The sequence below is a fragment of the Arvicanthis niloticus genome (genome assembly GCF_011762505.2).
Source record: "Arvicanthis niloticus isolate mArvNil1 chromosome Y unlocalized genomic scaffold, mArvNil1.pat.X SUPER_Y_unloc_4, whole genome shotgun sequence".
Classification (NCBI taxonomy): domain Eukaryota; kingdom Metazoa; phylum Chordata; class Mammalia; order Rodentia; family Muridae; genus Arvicanthis; species Arvicanthis niloticus.
This window is the reverse complement of record NW_023045021.1, coordinates 2680787-2698322: the sequence shown is the minus strand read 5'-3', so window position 1 is coordinate 2698322 and position 17536 is coordinate 2680787. Positions and strand designations below refer to the sequence as shown.

The window sequence follows — 17536 nt, the reverse complement described above, 5'->3', positions numbered from 1 at the left end:
TTATACTTTCAAAGGATTCCAGTTTGGTTCCCAGAAACTAAGTCGGGAGTGGTGGTTCACAGCTGTTACTCCGGCATCTATTACCCTCTTACAGGCTCCTTGACCGTCTTCACACATGTGAAAATACCCATAATAAGACATATGTGCATGGAAAATTAAGTAATAAACCTTTAAAAACAAACAAATCTGTATAATCAACCTGCTAGTTTATTGTACACTCAATAGACGTTTAACCTGCCTTTAAAAAAAACAACCATATGCCTTGGATTTCCCATGCAACAAGTTTTTATAACTATGTAAATGCATAGCATTAATTTTAAATTAATTAAATTTGCTCTTCAATGCCCACGACTCACTATACTGTATGTGATTGTGGTAATCATTTGCTGGAGTTAGCCAAAAGGTTGTAATCAATAATAAAACAAAACAAATTTCCCATCAATATTGGAAGAAACCTGAATATGTGTTAATAACATCTGTTTTAAGTTTTGAGCATTAGTCTCAATCAGTAACTTCTCTTGAAAGACTCTATAAAGAGTTCTGTAAAAAGTATCCCCATCCCTTTCCCACACCATGTGTTCTGTGCTGTTCAATAAATAGACCAAAGGGTCAAACATACACACAATAATTAGAGATAAGGTTACAAACCACAATTCATAGACAGAAGACAAACACAAAGAAAAATAAGAGAATTCAAATTTGGGTTTGCTCTTGGTCTCAACTACTGGAAGAAGATGGTGGCTCATTTTTCATTTCTTAACATGATATCAGCAGACATAAGTTAAATGATCTTTAAGAAAATAGTATGAAATTAATAGAACAAAATTAACTGTAGTTTATATAACAAAGGGGTTTTAAAATATTGATTTTATTCGTTTTCCAGAAAAATTATGTTTTATGAAATCCAATACCTTCAAATAAAAAGTTCTGGATTATAATGTTAATATTTGTTGCAGCTAGAGCAATGGCTCAGTTATTAAGAACATGTACTGCTCTTGAAAGTGAGCCACTTATCAGGAGGCTCAGAATCACCCGTATGATGATTTGGATTGCAAGATAAACAAGTACACATATTGAAAAAAAATGTAAAATCTTTAAAAATATTTTGTAACAAGAAAACTCCAAATTGCTGTTATTTCCTTTACTTTGTCTTTTAAGATGTTACTTATACAGCAATAAACCAAATTTATATCCTCAGTTTGCTCAACTTAAATAAAAATTATATGAACTGCAGATAACTAATGTAACAATTGTCACTGAGTTCTTTAAGGGACTTAAAAGTAGAGCAGAAAATGGTATGATACTTTTGTAATATCAACACTTGGGGCAGAACTGCAACAACAACAACAACAACAACAAATCATCAGCTATATGAACATGATCACAAAGTCCTAATATAGCCAACATGATGCTAAATATTTGACCTGAATAAAAGCCAGCTTTTCCTCCATCTCTACAACTGGAGTTGACAAATTCTATTAAGCCCTTCTTCACAATTTCTCTTTTGCTTTATTTTCATCACAACTATTTGCTTTCAACTTTATTTCTTCTATTTCTCTAGAGAGAAAATAATCTCTCAAATATTATACTTTTCAATGACATCCACAAGTAACTGGGGATCCTATACAAATTAATGGTATGAACAAGATATTTCACACTTTATAGGCAGATTAGCTCTCCAAAATCATAGGGAGGAATCTACTGTTCAGAAATTTCAGCATTTCTTAATTTTTTTATTCTAAGTATATTACTACTCCAACAAGACAGTGTATTTCCTTCCCACTCTACTTTGGCACAGACTTGGTAGATGATGGCTGTAAAGAGAAGTCTGGCATACATTTTTGTCATTACTGTGTCTGATAACTACAGGAAGGTTCTGCAGGTAGGTATCTCTAACCAAGAGATGTGACACTGGCAAGTTATTGGTGGAACTAGATTAATGAAGTTTCAGATTAATATTTATTCATTAGTAAGTGCCCAGATAGTTTAATACTTATTCATGTAAAAAAAAAAAAAAAAAACCACACACACAGAAAGATAAACTTCAGCAAGAGACCAATTACTACAAGATTTTACTCAGCAAAAAAAGACCAACTCTCTGTAAACTTTAAATCCAAAAGTCAGCTATAATTTTACTTTATTTGCATACAGGCTAATACAAATGCTAGTGTGTGAAATTATTGCTATATTATTTTTAAAAGCACGAGCAAAAGTGCATTTGATTAGATTCTTTATTTGCTATTTCAACAGAAAACAGAAAATGGACTAGAAATGCAGACTACTAGAACATATATTTACAGAATGATGTCAGGTATATAGTAAAAAATGATAGTAATGTCATGATAGTAAAAAATGTTAGTTTTTTTTTATGTTTGTTGGTAGTTGTATTCTACTACAGAACACACTTGTACATGGTTTTGCACATTGATATCCATGTTACTGTTAAGTACATAAAAGTTTAACTTGCTAGAATTTAACAGAGATTAGGAAACTTAACAGAAATTAGGAGACAACATGAATTTGGCAAGAGTTTAGGGGACTTAATAGAAATTAGATAAAACTGAACTCAATGATCTAGTGTATTCTTTCCTCTTTCTTTTTGAAACAAGTTTCCCTGTTGTGTGTAAATTGGCCTTAGACTTTAGTAAATCCTCCCAGACATACTGTCACTTTTAAGAAAGACAAAAAAATTGTAACAATAAGTTCTATTTTTGTACTGATCAAAACAGTTTAAAACTAAAGTGAGGGTAAATAAAAGTTTTAATAGTGGGATTCCTTCTTGAAATAAAGAGCTGATTGGTATGAGGGCTTCTGTGTTATTAATAAATCACCTACACAATTCTTGCTATTAAGACTAAAGAGATTAATTAGTTAATCTCTTTTAATTAATTAATTAATTAATTAATCCTGAGATTAATTCCTCATTTTTCATACCAAGGAATTAAGATAAGCTCTATTGCAATTAAGTATCATCTCTATGGTTTGTTACCAAGTCAATGCTGATTGTTGTAGCTACATCATTATTCAAATAATCTAAAAATAAAATAAAGAGCTTGCTTATTTTTCTGGAAAATAAAAGTATGAGGGGGAAAAATAAGGTCACTTAATGTAGCTTAGTTGAAAAATATTTGGCTAGTATATACATAAGATACATGGATCTATCTCTAGTACTACACATTAGAAGTAAATATAGTAGAGGAATAAATAAGAGTTAGCAAACACTTAATTAAAATAGTTAAGTAAATTATTGTACAGCCAGGATTGGAGAGATGGCTCAGCTGCTAAAAGCTACACTTATGACCAAAATTACTGTAGAGCCAAAGAACAATTTTGTTGTTCTTGTTGTTGTTCTTTTTGTTGTTGTTGTTGTTGTTGTTTTTAACACAAGTTCATACTATGTATGCCTGGTTGGCCTGGAACTTGGTAGAAGATTAAAGCTGGCTCAAACTCACAAAAATCTGTCTGCCTTTACATCCCAAGTGCTAAGATAAAATTTGTGAGACACCATATTCTGCCCAAAACAATTTCAAACACTGATTTTTTAAAAATTAATTTTTGCTATGATGTTCCCTTTTTAATTGTAATCAATCTTACTAGAAACTGAATATATATAATCTGTGACACTTATATGGTTTGTGTATATTTCAAATAAATTTTATCTGTTTTGAAACCTATTGATATATTTACTTATGTCTGATATATTTACAATTTTTGGACATATGGTGGTTAATGCAACCTCCATTTATTACTGAGGATGTGATCTTTTCACAATATCTATTATTCAATTTATTATTTACTATTCTTTTAGTCCATTCATGGTTTTATGGGAAGGACACTTCATACTGATGAAAGGAAAAATCTACCAAGATGATATTTTTTTGTTTTGTTTTTCGAGACAGGGTTTCTCTGTGTAGCCCTGACTGTCCTGGAACTCACTCTGTAGACCAGGCTGGCCTCGAACTCAGAAATCCACCTGCCTCTGCCTCCCAAGTGCTGGGATTAAAGGCGTGCACCACCACCACCTGGCCCCAAGATGATATATTAATTCTGAACATCTATGCCCCAACACAAGGGCACCCACATTTGTAAAAAGGAAGAATAGTTCTAAAGCTGAAATCACACATCAAACATTAGTAATGGAAGACTCAACACTACATTCTCACTAATCAACAGGTCAGCCAGACAAAAACTAAACAGAGAAATAATGAAACAAATATTATGAATCAAATGGACCTAATAGACACTGACAGAATATTTCGTCCAAACACAAAAGAATATACCTTCTTCTCAACACTACATAGTTCCCTCTCCAAGATAAACCATATAGATGGTCACAAAGCAAGCCTCAAAAATACAAGAAAATTGAAATAACACCTTGCATGTTATCAGACCACTATGGATTGAAGCTGGAATTCAACAACCATAGAAACACCAGAAAGCCTAACACATGCATGGAAATTGTTCAACTCTTTAGTCAATGATCTCTGTGTCAGGGGGAAAATATAAAGAAATTAAAGACTTTCTAGAATTCAATGAAAATGAAGGCACAGCATACCCAAACTATGGGACACAATAAAAGCAGCGCTAAGAGGAAAGATCATAGCACTAAGAGCCTCCATAAAGAAATTAGAAAGTACTCATACAACAATCTAAAAGTACACCTGAAAGCTCTAGGGGAAAAAAAGCAGCAGCAAGCACACCAAAGAGGAGTAGAGTGCAGAAAATAAAATCAGGGCTGAAATCAATCAGTTAGAAACAAACAAACAAACAAACAAAAATACAATACAAAGAATTAACAAGAAGTGACAAGAACTGGTTCTTTGAGAAAATCAACAAGATAGACAAATACTTAGCTAATCTGACCAACAGATAGATTAACAAAATCAGACATAAAAGGGAGATATAAAACAGACAATGAGAAAATTCAAAGAATCATTAGGTCTTACTTCAAAAACCTATATTCCACAAAATTGAAGAAATCTTAATGAAATGGATGATTTTCTAGACAGAGACAGATAGGTACCACTTACCAAATTTAAATCAAGATCACATGAACTATTTAACCATCCCTGTAACCCCTAAATAGAAGCATCATTAAAAGTCTCCCAACCAAAATAAGCTCAGGGTCAGACGGTTTTAATGCAGAATTCTACCAGACATCCAAAGAAGAGCTAATACTAACACTCCTTAAAATATTCCACAAAATAGAAACATGGCCAAACTCATTCTATGAAGCTACACTCACCCTGATACCTAAACCACACAAAGATTCAACGGAGAAAGAGAACTTCAGACAGATCTCTCTTAGGAACATTAATGCAAAAGTACTCCATAAAATCCTCTCAAACTGAATCCAGGAACACATAAAAAAACATCAAGTAGGCGTCTTCACAGGGATTCAGGGATGGTTCAATATATGAAAAATCTATCAACTTAATCTACCATACAAACAAACAAAAGAAAAAATGATATGATCATCTCATTAGATACTGAAAAAGTCTGACAAAATCCAATACTCCTTTTATGTTAGAAGTATTAGAGAGATCAAGGATACAAGACACATAAGTAACACAATAAAAAGCAATATACAGCAAGATGTTACAGCCAACATCAAATTAAATGGAGAGAAACTTAAAGATAAATTCTACTAAAATAAGAGACAAGGCTGTCCACTTTCTCACTATCTATTTAATATAATACTTGAAGTCCTACCTAGAGCAATAAGACAACTAAAAGACATTAAGGAGAAACAAATTGGAAAGGAAGGATTCAAAGATTTGATATTTGCAGATAATATAATAGTATATACATAAGCAACCCCAAAATTTCTACCAGAGAACTTTTATAGCTGATAAATACCTCAAATATCAGCAAAGTGGCTGGATATAAGATAAACTAAAAAAAAAAAAAAATTGCCCTGCTTTGTGCAAATGTCAAATGAGTTTAGAAAGAAATTAGAGAAACAACAATATCCATGAATAACATAAAATATCTTGGTGTTAACTATAAATAACCAAGTAAAAGATCTGTATGACAAAAACTTCAAAGTCCCTGAAGGAAGAAATTGACAAAGATATATCAGAAGCTGGAAAGAGCTCCCATTCACATGGATAGGTAGGATTAGCATAGTAAAAATGGCCATCTTACTAAAAAGCAATCTACAGATTTAATGCAGTCCCCATTAAAATTACAACACAATTTTTACAGACCTTGAAAGAGCAATTCTCGCCTTGTGGCTGGGGCAAACACCTAACTGATCTGCTCCCATGAAGACACCATATCCTGAGACACCCTAGAGGTGCCACTGCACTCAGAGCAATGGGTAGGAACACTCTCCCACTACACTACGCCCCAGAGCTACAACTGGGAGCAGCGGGTGCTCAGGACCCACTAGGCACCCAAATCCCACCCCTGAGAAATACCACTCCCCCTCGACCCCTCGCTTGGTCCCTGTGGCTGGGGTAGACACCTAGATGGTCTGCTCCCATGAAGACACCATATCCTGAGCCATCCTAGAGGAACCACTGCACTCCCAACAGCAGGATTTCAGGATCCCAGAGGTGGCCTGAGTCCCAGCAGTTCTTCCAACCAAGAGCTCAGGCGCACAGGATCACATAGACATCTGGACCCTGAGGAGTTCAGACACAAGCAAGATAACTGGAGAGACAGGCTCCAGTCAGAACCAGTGAGTACAGGTAGCAATAGAGTTAACCACATGGTGAAAGGCAAGCACAAGAACATAAGCAACAGAAATCAAAGTTACTTGGCATCATCAAAACCCAGTTCTCCCACCACAGCAAGTCCTAAACACACAATCACACGAGAAAAACAGGATTCAGAATTAAAATCACTTCTCATGACGATGATAGAGGACTTTAAGAAGGACATAAATAACTCCCTTAAAGAGGTACAGGAGAACACAGGTAAACAGGTAGAAGCCCTTAAAGAGGAAACACAAAAATCCATTTAAAAATTGCAAGAAAACACAACCAAACAGGTGAAGAAATTAAACAAAACCATCCAGCATCTAAAAATGGAAGTAGAAACAATAAAGAAATCTCAAAGGGAGACTACCCTGGAGATAGAAAACCTGGAAAAGAAATCAGGAGTCACAGACGCAAGCATCACCAACAGACTACAAAGAGATAGAAGACAGAATCTCAGGTGCAGAAGATACCATAGAAAACATCAGCACAACTGTCAAAGAAAATGAAAAATGCAAAAAGCTCCTAACCCAAAACATCCAGGGAATCCAGGACACAATGAGAAGACCAAACCTAAGGATAATAGGTATAGATGAGGGGGAAGACTCCCAGCTTAAAGGGTCAGTAGACACAGTCAACAAAAGTATAGAGGAAAACTTTCCTAACCTACAGAAACAGATGTCCATAAATATACAAGAAGCCTACAGAACTCCTAATAGACTAGACCAGAAAAGAAATACCTCCCGTCACATAATAATCAAAACATCAAATGCACAAAACAAAGAAAAAAATACTAAAAGCAGTAAGGGAAAAAGGTAAAGTAACATATAAAAGCAGACCTGTAAGAATTACACCAGACTACTACTCACCAGAGATTATAAAAGCCAGAAGATTCTGGACTGCTATCATACAGACCCTAAGAGAACACAAATGCCAGCTCAGAGTACTATAGCAAGCAAAACTTTCAATCACTACTGATGGAGAAACCAAGATATTCCATGACAAAATCAAAATTACACAATATCTTTCCACAAACCCAGCACTTCAAGGAATAATTGATGGAAAACTCCAACACAAGGAGGGAAACTACAACCTAGAAAAAGCAAAAAAATATTCTTCCAACAACTCCAAAAGAAGACAGCTACACAAACACAATTCCACCTCTAATAACAAAGATAACAGGAAGCAACAATCATTTTTCCTTAATATCTCTTAACATCAATGGACTCAATTCTCCAATAAAAAGACGCAGACTATCAGACTGGATACATAAACAGGACCCAGAATTTTGCTGCATACAGGAAATGCACCTGTGCAACAAAGACAGACACTGTCTCAGAGTAAAAGGATGGAAAACATTCTTCCAAGCAAATGGTCCCAAGAAACAAGCTGAAATAGCCATTCTAATATCAAATAAAATCGACTTTCAACCAGAAGTTATCAAAAAAGATAAGGAAGGACACTTCATACCCATCAAAGAAAAAAATCTACCAAGATGAACTGTCAATTCTGCACATCTATGTTCCAAATGCAAGGGCACCCACCTACATAAAAGAAACTTTACTAAAGCTCAAAGCATACATTGTGCCTCACACAATAATACTGGGGGATTTCAACACCCCATTCTCAGCAATGGACAGATCATGGAAACAGAAACTAAACAGAGACACAATGAAAGTAACAGAAGTTATGAACCAAATGGATTTAACTGGTATCTACAGAACATTTCATCCTAAAACAAAAGAACATACCTTTTTCTCACCACCTCATGGTACCTTCTCCAAAATAGACCATGTAATTGGTCACAAAGCAGGCCTCAACAGATACAAAAAGACTGAAATAATCCCTTGCACCCTATCAGATCACCATGGACTAAGGCTGGTCTTCAATAATGGCAAAAACAATTGAAAGCTCACATACATGTGGAAACTGAACAGTGCTCTACTCAATGGTAACTTGGTCAAGGAAGAAATGAAGAAATTAAAGACTTTGTAGAATTTAATTAAAATGAGGACACGTCAGACCAAAACTTGTGGGACTTACTGAAAGCACCGCTAAGAGGAAAACTCATACCTCTAAGGGCCTACAAAAAAATGGAGACAGCGCATGCTAACAGTACACTTGACAGTACACTTGAAAGCTTTAGAACACGCAAGAGGAGTAGACAGCAGGAAATAATCAAACTCAGGGCTGAAATCAACCAAGTCGAAACAGAAAGAACTATACAAAATATCAACAAAGCCAGGAGCTGGTTCTCTGAGAAAATCAACAAGATACATTAAACCCTTAGCCAGACTTACCAGAGGGCACACAGAAAGTATCCAAATGAATAAAAATCAGAACTGAAAAGGGAGACATAACAACAGAAACTGAGGAAATTAAAAAAAAAAAAGCCCATCAGATCCTACTACAAAGGCCTATACTCAACAAAATTGGAAAATCTGGATGAAATGGACAATTTTCTAGACAGATACCAGGTACCAAAGTTAAATCAGGACCAGATAAACCATCTAAACAGTCCCATAATCCCTAAAGAAATAGCAGCAGTCATTAAAAGTCTCCCAACCAAAAAAAGTCCGGGACCAGATGGTTTTAGTGCAGAATTCTATCAGACCTTCCAGGAAGACCTAATATCAATTCTCTTCAGAAACAGAGGGAACACTAACCAGTTTATTCTATGAGGCTACAAACACGCTCATACCTAAACCTCACAAAGACCCAACAAAGAAAGAGCACTTCAGACCAATCTCCCTTATGAGTATCCATGCAAAAATACTCAATAGAATTCTTATAAAATAAATCCAAAAACACATCAAAACAATCAGATTCCTTCATGATCAAGTATGCTCTATCCCAGGAATGCAGGGATGGTTCAGTATATGGAAATCCATCAATGTAATCCACCATATAAACAAACTCAAAGAAAAAAACCACAGGATCATTTCACTAGATGCTGAGAAAGCATTTGACAAAATTCAGCACCCCTTCATGGTAAAAGTCTTGGGAAGGTCAGGAATTCAAGGCCCACACCTAAACATAGTAAAAGCATCAATATACAGCAAGCCAGTAGCCAACAGCAAACTAAACGGAGAGAAACTTGAAGCAATCCAACTAAGGTCAGGGACTAGACAAGGCTGCCCACTCTCACCCTACCTATTCAATATAGTACTGGAAGTCCTAGCCAGAGCAATTAGACAACAAAAGGAAGTCAAAGGGATACAGATAGGAAAGGAAGAAGTTAATATTTCACTATTTGCAGATGATATGATAGTATACTTAAGTCACCCCAAAACTTCAACCAGAGAACTCCTAAACCTGATAAACAACTTCAGCAGAGTGGCTGGATATAAAATCAACTCAAACAAATCAGTAGCCTTCCTCTACTCCAAGGAAAACAGGCTGAGAAAGAAATTAGGGAAATGACACCCTTCAAAATAGTCACAAATAATATAAAATACTTTGGTGTAAATCTAACCAAGCAAATGAAAGATCTGTATGACAAGAACCTCAAGTCTCTGAAGAAAGAAATAGAAGAAGATCTCAGAAGATGGAAAGATCTCCCATGTTCCTGGATTGGCAGGATTAACTTAGTAAAAATGGCCATCTTGCCAAAAGCAATCTACAGATTCAATGCAATCCCCATCAAAATTCCAAATCAATTCTTAAATAGGAAACCAATCCCTTAAAGAAATACAGGGAAACACAATCAATCTGGTGCAGAAATTGAACAAAGTGGTCCAAGACCTACAAGTGGAAGTAGAAACAATAAAGAAATCACAAAAGAGAGGCAACCTTGGAAATGGAAAAACCTAGGAAAGGTGTCAGAAGCTACTGATTAAAAAAGCATCATCCACAGAATACAAGGGATGGAAGAGCCAGGCAGTGGTGTCACATGCCTTTAATCCCAGCACTAGGGAGTCAGAAGCAGGCGGATTTCTGAGTTCGAGGCCAGCCTAGTCTACAGAGTGAGTTTCAAGACACCCAGGGATACACAGAGAAACCGTCTTGAAAAAACAACAACAATAACAACAAAAAGTAGATGGAAAAGAGAATTTCAGCTGCAGAAGATACTTTACAAAACTGTCAAAGAAAATTCAAAACATACAACAACAACTAACCCAAAACATCTAGGAAATGCAGGACACAAAGAAAAGACCAAACCTAAGAATAACAGGAATGGAAGAGAGCAAAGATTCTCATCTCAAAGGATGAGAAAATATCTTCAGCAAAACTGAAGAAGAAAATGTCCACAACATAAAAAAAGTCATGGCCGTAACTGTGCAAGAAGCCTACAGAACACCACATAGATTGGACCAGAAAATTCTCTCATCACATAATAATCCAAACACTAAATGCACAGAATGAAGAAAGAATCTTAAAAGCTGTAAGAAAACAGGCAAAGTCACATATAAAGGTGTATCATAATTACACCAGACTTCTAAACAGAGACCCTAAAAGCCAGAAGAGCCTAGACAGAGGTCATACAGACCCTAAAAGAGAACACAAATGACAACCCAGGCAATTATACCATGCAAAACTCTCAATTAACATAGATGGAGAAAAGGATATTCTATGACAAAATCAAATTTAAACTATTTCTATCTACAATAAAAGAACTTCTGGGGGAAATCACCATCCCTGACCTCCAGCTGTAATACAAAGCAATAGTGATAAAAACTGCATGATATTGGTACAGGTATTGGTACAGGTAGATCAATGGAATACAACTGAAGACCCATAAATGAACCCACACACCTATGGATACTTGATTTCTGCAAAGAAGCCAAAAAAAATACAAATAGAAAAAAGAAAGTTATCTTCAATAAATGGTGCTGGTCTAATTGGCAATCAGTATATAGAAAAATGAAAATAGATCCGTATTTCTCACATTGTACAAAGCTCAAATCCAAGTGGATCAAGGACCTCAATATACAACCAGATACACTGAATCTAATAGAAGAGAAAGTGGGAAATTGTTTATCAAATTCACGGGCACAGAGAGTTGGGGGAGGCAAGGAATTTCCTAAACAGAACTCCAATGGCTCAGGCTCTAAGATCAACCATTGATAAACTGGACCTCATGAAACTGAAAAAGCTTCTGTAAGGCAAGAGACATAGACAATAGGACAAATTGGCAACTTACAGATTGTGAAAAAAAAAAAAAACTTCACTAGCCCCACATTTGACAGAAGAGTAATATCCAAAATATATAAAGAATTCAAGAAGCTAACCACCAGAAAATCCAAACAATCCAATCAAAAAAAAAACAACAAAAAACAAAACAAAAACAAAAAAAAAAAAAACAAAAAAAACCAGGGTATCGATCTAAACAACTGAGAAGCAGTTAAAGAAATGTTCAACATCCTCAGTCATCAGGGAAATGCAAATTAAAACAACCCTGAGATTCTACCTTATACCAGTCAGAACCAGAATGGCTAAGATCAAAACCTCAGGTGACAGCAGATGCTGGCGAGGACGTAGAGAAAGAGAAACAGTCCTCCACTGCTGGTGGGATTGCAAACTGGTACAACCACTCTGGAAATTAATCTGGAGGTTCCTCAGAAAGTTGGAAACATATCTACCTGAAGACTCAGCTATACCACTCTTGGGAATATACTCAAAAGATTCCCCACCATGCCACAGGGGATCCTGCTCCACTATGTTCATGGCAGCCTTATTTGTGATAGCCAGAAGATGGAAACAACCCAGATGTCCTACAATAAAAGAATGGATACAGAAAATGTGATACATTAACACACTGGAATACTGCTCAGCTATTAAAAACAAAGATATCCTGAGTTTTGCAGGCAAATGGATGAAACTAGAAAATATTATCCTAAGTGAGGTAACTCAGACCCAAAAGGACATGCATGGTACGTATTCACTGATACATATCTGAAGGAGCCATGCAAACTTCAAAAGGTCCTACCCAGCTAAGGTGATCTGAACCACATCAAGTTGCTATCATGACATGGTAACTCTATGGAGGCAATAGTGGAACAAATATCTTGTGGGAAATCAACAGTACTCTACTTGACCTTATGACCTGATGAATGAGACTACTGATACTAGAAATCTAGGTATCGTACAAAGTGGTAGCAAAATCATAGTTATTAGAGGAGTTCTCTGTTAACTTACTACACCAGCATTATCTCTACAACAATCTATGAACTTCTGTCTTTATAATACAGACAAGTGTAGCCTTTAACTCTCATCAAGAAGAGTTCATTTTACAACAGAAGGATATTACTACCAGAATAAATCAAGAAATTACTACCAGAATAAATCAGAAAACCAGAACCAATCAAGATGCAGTCATGGATTCTAATCCCAATGGATCCATCTTCAAAACACTTTCACACCTGTTTTGGAAATATTGTGGAAGACAGCCTAAGTAAGGGCTTGAGAATCATAGAGTTTGCTCAGAAACTGTGTCTTCTAGTAACATCAGAAGTTACATAGACACAGACACAGACACACACACACCCCACACACACACACAAACAATGAAAAATTAATTTGAAGGCTAACAGATGGGGTAAATGTAGAGTTTGAAGGAAGGAAAGAGGAAGGAGTAATGCATATAATAATCTTAAAAAGAAAAAAACAGCTGTCACTTTCTATCTATGTGGGAAAATCCATATTAAACAATATGCATAAATTCTCTTTCATTTTCACCTAAGATATTACCAATTCAATTTTCATTAACGATATTAAAGCTTTAAGAGCTAATAAATATGCTTAAGTACATGGATGTAGTAAAATACCAAAAGTCCATAAATTGGTCTTCTCTTGTACATTTAAAATTATATACTTTTTACTCTCTTGTTTCAAATCCTACACAGCTATTGATTTATTTCACACCGTGTAAATGTTCATTTAAGTCCTGGCAGTTTAAAGACTGTAGAGGAAAGCAAAATGCTTATAAAAAATACTTTCAGCATATTACAGGCAGGAAAGCCTCAATTTTGAGACCAGCATAATTTACATAATGAATTAGAGACAGCAAACACTATAGTGAAAAAAAACCCAAACAAATATAAACAACTAAGAAGGTCAAATAATTATTAGATTCTTAATTATTTATTTAACCTTGGAGACCAGGAGAAGGTTAAATATAACTTAAACAGCTCTCCAAGTGAAATTAAGTAACCAAACAGGCAATACAAACTTGAAATATTTATTTGCTAATCATACCCAATTTATGTAGCCACCTAATGAAAACAGTGGGCTTAAGGTTATCTCCTTTTTCTGCCCCATATGCAACTTAACTACATAATGCTAAAGAACATTTTAAGTTGGACCAAAAATAAGTAAATAATAAAATGTAGATGCTGTTTAATCAAATATAGGTAGCTTAAACTATACTAACCACAAATTTACTAGGTTGTAAGAAAAATTTCCCTTTTTCTTCCTCATTTTTGAAGCCAGCCTCAAATTCTGCTTTCCTAAAAAAATTATTTTAATTAGGGAGATATGGAAAAGTAATGGTCTTGAAATTTATTTTAAGAGTTGGTGTATAGGCCATTATAAAAAGCACAAACTACTTCAAAACCAGTAAATGAGCATGTTTTAAAATAATCTAAATAAAAAGTGAAAAATGGCACCTGGAGAGATCACTCATTCCGTTAAGTGTTTGCCTTGAGAGTTTGAGTCCTAGATCTACCTTAAAATAGTAAGAGACTACATGGCACACATTTGTGATACCAGAGCTGGAAAAGTGGGGCTTAAATTAGCTAGTCTGGCCTACTTGGAAAGACTATGAGAGATCAAAGAAAAAAGCAAGATAATGAAACAACACCTGAGTTATACTCTATCTCTTTATACACACAGGCCATATCCATTCACATGTTTCCATGCACATATGCACCTGCAAATGCACACAGTTACAAATCACCAATTAACAAGATCAATGTCTAATGAACTAATTCATCAGTAATTTCTCCCAATTATTAAGGCCCCCCAACCTGATCGAAAAACATTTATAATTTAAACAACAACAAGAACAATTAAAATAAACATGTAAGCATTTCTGTAGATATCTTTTAAAACTCTTACCTGACATAAAAAGTATGCTTTTAATTTTATCTTAATCTTGCATACTCATAATGGCTGTACTGGAAACACCTTTTGCTTTTGTACTGTGCAACATGAAATTCTTCTGTTTAAGCTTCTTCAGCTGCCAAGATATCAAGAAACTACTTCTACAGTCAACAAACAGAATAAATTAGCAAGTGCCAACGAATAACACATTTGTAACTTGCTTCTAGTCTGCCCTTTGCAATGCCCTCTTCTAAACCATGATTTGAATGACTTAAGAATTCTGTTTTACTTGAATTATCTCATGAAGCATTACTTTAACCCTGCAACCTAAGAAAACAGAAAACTTTTTTTTTAAATCACAAATTGTATGAAATAAGCACTCATTCACATTATTTTTTTTTTTTGAAACTTCAACACCTAGGTCATCCTTAAAGCATCTAAAAATATAAGTGAGAAGTAATAAATGATTATAAGATCAGTGAGACTTTAAAGTACAATGAAACATTGTTTTTTCTAACTTATTTCTCAACAATTAAAAAAACTTTCCAAATCATCCCTGTATTTTCAACAAAGATAAACTCTTACTATTTCAAGTATGAAATACTTATGGTACTTCACTTATACTACTTTAGAAAAAAAAAAAAAACAGAGTTAACCTCTAAGAAAGATCACCACTTAAAAAGCAATATTCTTAGGGAAAAAAACTTAACAATAATAGCAATTTACTACTAGCTCCCGTTATCACTCAACTTTGTCACACCTGCAATGGATCCAGAAATGGTTTTAGCACGAACTATGTGAATATCAAACAAGCCTGCGGACATTAAGTCTTTCCTAACTACAGGCTTTTCTGGTCTAAATTTATACAGTACTCCTACCTATAAATCAACTCTAGACAGACTAGATTTGTTCTCAGAAGAGATTTCTGTTTATTAAATTATTTCCTCTATTCCTTTGTCTACTTGACAAAACCTTTCCCATCCTTTAAGTAAGCTTATGAAAAGGCCATCCTATTTCAGAACCATTTCCTTGATGGGAGATTTCTTTTCCGATGAAATTTCAGCACAGAACTTTGGAAGACAGACAGATGCTGAATCTTTTTTCATAGTGAACAAACACAGGATTCCGGTTTTCCAGCAAAATATGTAAGTATGTAAAAGAAAAAAAAATGCTTTGAGTAAAGTTAAGACTTTAAAAATGAAAATAAACACTCTAGCATTAAACCACATATATATTCATTACTTTAAGTTCTGAAAACACATGTTTTCCCCAAAGACTTCCTTCAAACAGTAAGACTTTCGACAGCCCTACTGAAAGTAGTTTCGAATAAACTGGAAAGCTGAGTTTTACTCTCCCTCATCTTGTGCTTTCCTGTTTGTGTTTGTGCTTTCTGTTTTAGAGAACAAAAGCAATAATATTGTTTTTATAAAGTTCTACTTTTAGTGTTAGAAGCTAGCTACATTCGCCTGGTAGTAAACAGGCTGAACCAGTATGATGGTGCTGCCATAAAGATGACACAGCCAAGAAATCCATTCGTTCCTAAAGTACCAGGTATACAGTATCCCTTGTTGCAGCAAGCTCTACTACATCCAGCCTACAGAGGGGTTTTCCGTCTTAAGCCGACATTAAAAATGGTGACTTCCTTTCTCCTGAACCAACAGGTACCAAACAGCCGCCATCTTGCCTCGCGACCACCGATTTCCCACGCATGCCTGTAGCAACCAGGCGGGGGCCGGGGCCTTTACCTCCTGGCTGGCACTCTTCATCAGACCTCACTCCTGTACCATAACTGGGAAAGTAGGACCCCTGTACATCTACCAGACCTCTTTTGCCCCAACCGCTGCCTGTTTACTGCCACTTGCTGTGGCCGTTGCTGCAGCACGACCTAACTGCAGCCTTCTCCAGCCTACACAATTAAGAGACCTAGCAGGGAACGCCAACTTATGTACTATACCAGAGAACAGGCCAGAAACCTGGTACAGAGTTCACACTAGGCCCAAGGCTGTGACCAAACCCAGAACTCACCAGACCACTGTAAAGGGGTAAGCATTGACGGCAAGTGCTGCAGGCCAACCTTTCCTCAGAGTACTGGACCCCGGCTCTAGCTGATGGAAGGAAAGAAGGAAGAGGGACTTAGTAGCTAACAAAAAAGCAGCCCCACTCTCAGAGTGTTGGCAAACAACCAACCGTTAAACCTTAAACTCACCGTCCTGCCCAGAACGCCAGAAAATGAAGAACGACCGTTTGAAGCTCACCGGTCCTTGCGTTTTCTCTCCATGCCCCACCCACACGGACCCCTGCCACGCCCTACGCTCCACGTCTCACGCCCTACGCCCCACGCCCAACGTCCCACGTACCCTGCCCCACGCACTACGTCCCACTCCCCATGCACCTCCCCCTCTTTCGCTTCCTTGCCGCTTAGATCCTTGGCTCCCTGTCTTGTGCTGCAACTTCAAATGCCGGCAGGAGCAGGAGGGTATTGCCTAACTCTTAAATACCACTGTAGCAATAATGGACTCTGAGTTTTCTTCTGCTTCTGAAGGCGTACATTACACATATAATTTATATGTATATTCTGCCATCTCATTTAACCACTGCTTGTTCGGTGATTTTATATATATAATGCATATATACATATATGCATAATATATATATATATATCTCAATAAAATGTATACTATATAAAAATAATATACGTATGTATTATATAAAAATATTATGTCAAAATATAATAAAATAATAAATAAAAATAATTATATTAAAATTACTTTTATATATTATATGCAGTG

The 17536-nt window shown here is 35.8% G+C and overlaps 1 protein-coding gene across 1 annotated transcript in view; it reads right to left on the bottom strand.

Annotated features, from left to right (window-relative positions):
- Positions 1-17038, bottom strand: part of LOC117701330 (zinc finger Y-chromosomal protein 2-like) — a 52262-nt gene extending 35224 nt beyond the window's left edge. The window contains exons 1-3 of the mRNA XM_076706218.1: positions 16954-17038; positions 16773-16852; positions 14763-14908 (exon numbers count right to left, since the gene is read on the bottom strand). The gene's annotated coding sequence lies outside the window, so the exon portion shown is untranslated. The remainder of the gene's footprint in view (positions 1-14762; positions 14909-16772; positions 16853-16953) is intronic.
- Positions 17039-17536: the final 498 nt, after the last annotated feature.